Source organism: Meles meles, chromosome 2 (genome assembly GCF_922984935.1).
Source record: "Meles meles chromosome 2, mMelMel3.1 paternal haplotype, whole genome shotgun sequence".
In the NCBI taxonomy this organism is placed as follows: Eukaryota; Metazoa; Chordata; class Mammalia; order Carnivora; family Mustelidae; genus Meles; species Meles meles.
This window is the reverse complement of record NC_060067.1, coordinates 130,166,196-130,172,195: the sequence shown is the minus strand read 5'-3', so window position 1 is coordinate 130,172,195 and position 6,000 is coordinate 130,166,196. Positions and strand designations below refer to the sequence as shown.

The window sequence follows — 6,000 nt, the reverse complement described above, 5'->3', positions numbered from 1 at the left end:
TCCTGCTCTTTGAAGGTGTTTGTTTATAAACCCACTGCATTTCTAATAGGCCAAATTTAGTCTAGCCAGGGGGACTTCCTTCCTTTAACTGTACTCTGCAACTCATTTCTTTTAGGCAAATGATGCCTTAGGTGAGGAGAAAAAAAATCATTTGTAGCCCTGCGTAATTTTCTGCAAGGAGCCTAAGGATTAAGACAACTTTACCCAATCTTTACGCTTTATAGAAGTCTCAAATCAGTGCTGCTTGGATTTCCAATCCTAAGCCAAGAACGATCGAGGGCTGCTGCATCTGGCCTCGTTTCTGTGTGTATGGCCTGGGAGTGGAGGTGGGAGGCAGAGCGTGGGGGTTTTCAGCACTCACTGCTGTGGAAGAGGAGCTCTATTGTTTAGATCGTCTAGGGGCTTTTAGAGGGAAATCAGCGGGCCTCTGATTTACCTGTCTTCTCTTACTCCATGAAGACTCTATGCATTCTTGGGTTTCAGAACTATGAAAAAATGCTGGTTATTACAACATGCAGAAATGATCCAATTATCCAGAAATGAAAGAACAACAATATATCAATATAAATACATTTTATTTGTTTCCTCTATTATACTCATTCCATACAAACATTGCACTGTTTCTCGTCATGTGGCAGAAACATCCTGACCCAAACAAAACTTTATATAAGTGCAACAAACGCTCCCAGGGAAGAGAAGCTAAATGGGTGATTGCAGATTTCCATACTGGCAAAAGACACGGAGACTTGTGTTCCTCTTTTCCAGGTATAACGGGGATAGAAGGGAGAACACCCAAAGCAATGAAATGTCAAGCACTGCGTCCCCTGGAACTCTGCCTATTTGGCGCCCTTTTGGTCACACACGAGAGATCAAGAGATGGTATGCAGGGGCGCCTGGGTGGCTGAGTGGGTTAAAGCCTCTGCCTTCTGCTCAGGTCATGATCCCAGGGTTCTGGGATCAAGCCCGGCATCAGACTCTCTGCTCAGCAGGGAGCCTGCTTCCTTCTCTCTCTCTCTGCCTGCCTCTGTGCCTACTTGTGATCTCTCTCTGTCCAATAAATAACTAAAATATTAAAAAAAATTGTGAGCACCAAGCTTTAAAAAAAAAAGATGGCATGCAGCGTCACTTCATGGATTTGTAAGGCTAGCTCTGAGAGGACAGCTAGTTCTCCTTCAAAGTGCGTCTCCTACGTATGGTAAGTAGATGTACTGGTGTAGGTCAATCGGGAAGATGTCCTCCAGAGTGACCAAATAATCAGGTGTCAGATGGAAGGGCACATGTTCTTTAATACAGCGAAACACTGTAATTACTTTTGCATACAGTTTTGAAGACCTATAGAATATAGAGCACTATTTAAGGAACTACAAAATTCTTGGTACCAATCAAACATCTTTTTTTTTTTTTAAATTTTATTTATCTTGAGAGAGAGAGCCTGCAAGCAGGGGGTGGGGCAGAGGCAGAAGGAGAAGGAGAATCTCAAGCAGACTCCACACTCAGTGCAGAGCCCAATGCGAGGCTCGATCTCACGACCCTGAGATCATGACCTGAGCCGAAATCAAGAGCTAGATTCTCAACAGACTGAGTCTCCCAGGCGCCCCAGTCAAACACCTTTATGACAACATTTCACAGATTGTTAAGACTGAGAATTCTTCAGTGTCTGGACAGGCCAACTTGGGGCTGCCCAGGCCTGGTGTTAGAATGGATAGCAAAAATATCACAAATTTCATATCACAAGCAAGACAGAGGTGGTACCTAAGAACATAGGCTCAAGCCAGGATTATAGTTCTAGAATAGCTATAGGTCCTGGAGAGTGGGGAAGGCTGTGGGCAAGGGTTAGGGACCCAGTGAAAAGGTCTGGTCAGCACAGAGCTAGGAACAAGGTGTTCCTTTGTAGGTCTGTAATCTATGTATCAAACATGGGTCCACAACAGCAAGGAAAAGCTTGATACTTAGTTTCTCTGTGATGGGAGCCCTTAGATATTATTCCTCTTCATTTTCTGAATGGCTCTGAGAAGGTGGCTGAGCTTGAGCCCACAGTAGCCACAAAAGGTACACCCGACGGGAGTGGAGAAATGAGAAATGTGAGTAATGTGAATGATAGATCTGGAGCCCTATGCACTGTCCAGTCTTGTCCTGGAGTTCTCCTAGCCTGAAGGAGAAGCAGCCTTTACTACACTCAGTGCTTACAACTGGAAGCCTTGGAGGATTTAAAGATTATTTTACTGCCAGTGAAACCTTAGACTTATCACTTGATGGCAAGAAGGTGTTACTTTCCTCCTGAAACTAACCATTTAACTTTTAGAAAAGTGAATTATAACCCCGCACACTGGAAGTCTGTCCATGTTTGGATGGCTGGGTTCTACCTCAGATCAATTAAATTAGAATCTCTGGGGAGGTGGATGGGGCCTAGGTATCTATATATTTTTAAAATTTTCAATGATTTTATTTTGCTTTAGCTTCTTTAATTTTAAATGATGAGACATCGTGAACTCTTCATTGTAAATAAAAATATGTAAAAAATTATTACTTCTGGGTGTGGTGCATAAACAATGAATCCTGGAACACTGAAAAAATAAAATTAAATTAAAAAAATAAAAATTATCTGAGATCTAAAAAAATTATTACTTCTACTCCTTTTCTATATAGACATAGAACATAAGCAAGATATAAAGTATATAAAAGTATTTGTTTATCTACCACCTGTTTCATAAATTGTAAGCATATAGCCAACAGAATGTCCCAAAATAAACATCTTTACCTAAATACCATATAGGTGGAGAAATTGAACACCGCCAGAGGCTCTGGACCCTGTTCCCATTGCTTCTCATTACCCTCTCTTGCCTCCATAAAGGTACAAAAAGTTTACAGGTAATTTTAATGAGCCATATTATTGTCTTGTTGTCTACCTTTCCGCTTTGTTTTCTTCATGGATTTCTTTTTTTAATGGAGAGAAAGTACTTTAGTTACTTTTGAGTAGCAGAGTAGCAGAGAGATTTGATCTCTCTGATCCAATATTAATCCCAATAACAAACATTTGGAGTGTTATATGTGAACACATATACATGTGTTACATGTGAATGTTATATTGTGACAACAAACTTTTGAGCCATTATGCATTCAAGGAATTGAGGTTTATTTTTCTTTCTTTCTTTCTTTTTTTTTTAAAGATTTTATTTATTTGACAGAAAAAGATTACAAGTAGGCAGAGAGGCAGGCAGAGAGAGAGAGGAGGAAGCAGGCTCCCTGCTGAGCAGAGAGCCTGATGCGGGGCTTGATCCTAGGACCCTGGGATCATGACCTGAGCTGAAAGCAGAGGCTTTAACCCACTGAGCCATCCAGGCGCCCCGGTTTACTTTTCTAAAATAAAATTAAACTTCTCTCTTGAGCTCGGTGGTAGAAAATACCTTTGGTTCAGTTTCAACCTGGGCCATGAGCAATAGATGGCAGTTGCTTCCCCATCCCAAAATGAAGGTCTACCATGCCAAGGGAAATAGATAGCCTGAAGTCGCTGAGGCAAAGGATGGTGACTGTGTGTATCAGACCACTTATGGGTGATGCAGACAGGCCCACATGAGAAAGCCACTCCACTGGCCATTTTAAATGCTGTCCAAGAGAAAGGCCTGAAGAGACAATGTAACCTCAACAGGGCAGAGGGCTGCCGGAACCCAACGGGCTGAGGAGACATCAATGGCCAGGCGGAGAGACAGTCACAGTGGTGTTTTTGAAGAAACTGCAAAACGCTCACCAGAGGGTCAGCTTTATATACCTGTGCTAAGCCCGGAAAGCTTATAAACCAATTCATGACAATGTAAGGGAGTGGCAAGAATCTTTCCACTGTAGTTATTACTTTTGCGTCTCCACTAACCTTCAAGTCTGGAATAGCAGAGACAGACCCAGAGTGGGGTGAGTGGGTAGTAGGTGAGGAAGAAGGTCTAGACAGCAAAAACAAAAAACCAAACAGTGCATGGGGGATTTCCTCTCCTCCTTTTCAGTAGGCTTTTTGAGAGACAGCTAATTTCTGGAAAAGGAAAATACTTAAAACTTAAGAGAAATTTAAAATTTTTGACTATGTTTAGATCAAACATTTTGATTAGTTTTCATGTAGACTGTGTGTGTGTGTGTGTGTGTGTGTGTGTGTGTGCGGTGTGACTAAAATAAGTGGAGACATTTAAAAAAATCCAAGTATGACTAGAAAAATCATGTCTGCATTTTTATGCAAGGAAGTTGGAAAGTGCTACTAGGACAAATTCCAAGTTTGAATAGGTAGTGGGGAGAATGAGGAAACTGGTTTTTCTTTTCTTTTTTTTAGAGAACGGGAGAGACAGAGGAAGTGAGTGAGTGGGGGGTGTGGGGATGGGGGAGGGGAATCCTAAGCAGATTCCCCACTCAGAGCAGAGCCGGACTCAGGGGCTTAATCTCATGATCCCAAGATCATGATCTGAGCCTACATCGAGAGTCCAACACTTAACTGACTGAGCCACCCAGGCGCCCCAATGAGAATTGTTTCTGATAACATCTGATGAACATTCTTTTCCACCATGTTGGTTATATACATATATTGACTACTCCAATGATTCAGTGAGCGTGTTCCTAATTATGTGATGATAGCTTCCGCTTTGATGAGGTGGTGATTCCCTGTCAAGCTGCCTGGTTTGGGAAAAGGGTCTCTGAGAAGTTCAATAAGGTGCTGGGGAAATAAATAATATTGAGTAATCTTTCAAGTGATCATTCTGTCACCGCTACCTCATTTAACCATCACAAGAAAATTGTGGGGTAAGTGCTATTATTAGTCTTCTCTTAGGGAAACTGAGGCTAGAAAGGTAAGCCTATTTGTCACAAGGGACCACAGCTAGAGAGCCAAGGATGATTAGGAGCCAGTCTTTTTCCCTCTGGACCCCATTCTCTAAATAGCCTGCCCTTTAGCCTCTACTACTTTTTTGAGGCTGTAAGAGGAGACAGTGTGCTGGTCTTCTAATAAAAAGACTTCTGTTGGTGTGAGGGGCAGTCAAGCAAATTTACCAACTCATACAACTCTTGTCTATTTCCGAAACATTTCTTTACTAAAGAAGTTGATTTAGAAACAGCCAGTGAGGCTTTTGCCTGTTATAACTTGACTTCTGCTTTTAATTTAAGAAGCACTTTTAATTTTTAGAATCAGGTTAGTTATTCTTCTTGGTATGTGAAAATAATATCATTGCAATATAATTTTTTAAAGATTTTATTTGTGTATTTGAGAGAAAGAAAGTGAGTGAGAGAGAGAGAGCATGAGTAAAGGGAGGTGCAGAAAGAGAAACTGACTCCCCGCTGAGCAGGGAGCCTGATGCAGTACTCGAGCCCAGGACCCTGGGATCATGACCTGAGTGGAAGGCAGAGTCTTAACTGGTTGAGCCACCCAGGCACCTCTAATATCATTATAATAAAACAACTCTTTCATGGTTTCCTTTCAAGAAGTTAAATTACTACCTAGAAAATAATTCAAGTGAGCTTTAAGAGTTTTGGAACACAAAGAAAAATGCTTCTGGAAAAATGCTTAAAGTCTCATGAAGTTTAGCCAGAATCCACAGGTACTTCTAGAGCATTGTCAATATTGGAATTGTTCTTCTCTTTTTTCCATGCGGCAGAACTTTTAAAAAAGAAGACAGGAGTGAGTTCGAGTGTTAAAGTAACAGCTGTATTATACTTTTTGAGCATTTTAATCACTTGGAAGCTTATTCTTTCCTTCTCTCTCTGTTTCAATCCCCTTGATCTGTTTTTTTTTTTTTTTTTTTGCATTATAAAATATAGTATTTTTACGATTCTACACCATACGCTAATCTCTTACTGGCCCCCCAGTATCACAAACTTCTTTTCCAGTGAGATCGCAATCCCTGTCACCCTCCTACCTTCTGATTCTATCTGCCTTTGAAGCAAAAAGAATGAGCTTAAGTGAGACCCAGAGGTCATCAACCCTGCATTTGTGTCAGGACATGCAAACTCCCCAAGCCAATTACTAACCTGTTT

General features: G+C 41.2%; 1 protein-coding gene across 2 annotated transcripts in view; it reads left to right on the top strand.

The window, feature by feature from the left end:
* The first annotated feature begins 765 nt into the window (after positions 1–765).
* GASK1B (golgi associated kinase 1B) overlaps positions 766–6,000 on the top strand; it is a 53,558-nt gene continuing 48,323 nt past the window's right edge. The window contains exon 1 of one of the 2 annotated variants that reach the window (XM_045998359.1): positions 766–879. The gene's annotated coding sequence lies outside the window, so the exon portion shown is untranslated. Of the gene's footprint in view, positions 880–2,820; positions 2,869–6,000 lie in introns of those variants that run through there. The other variant, XM_045998360.1, reaches the window with a different exon arrangement.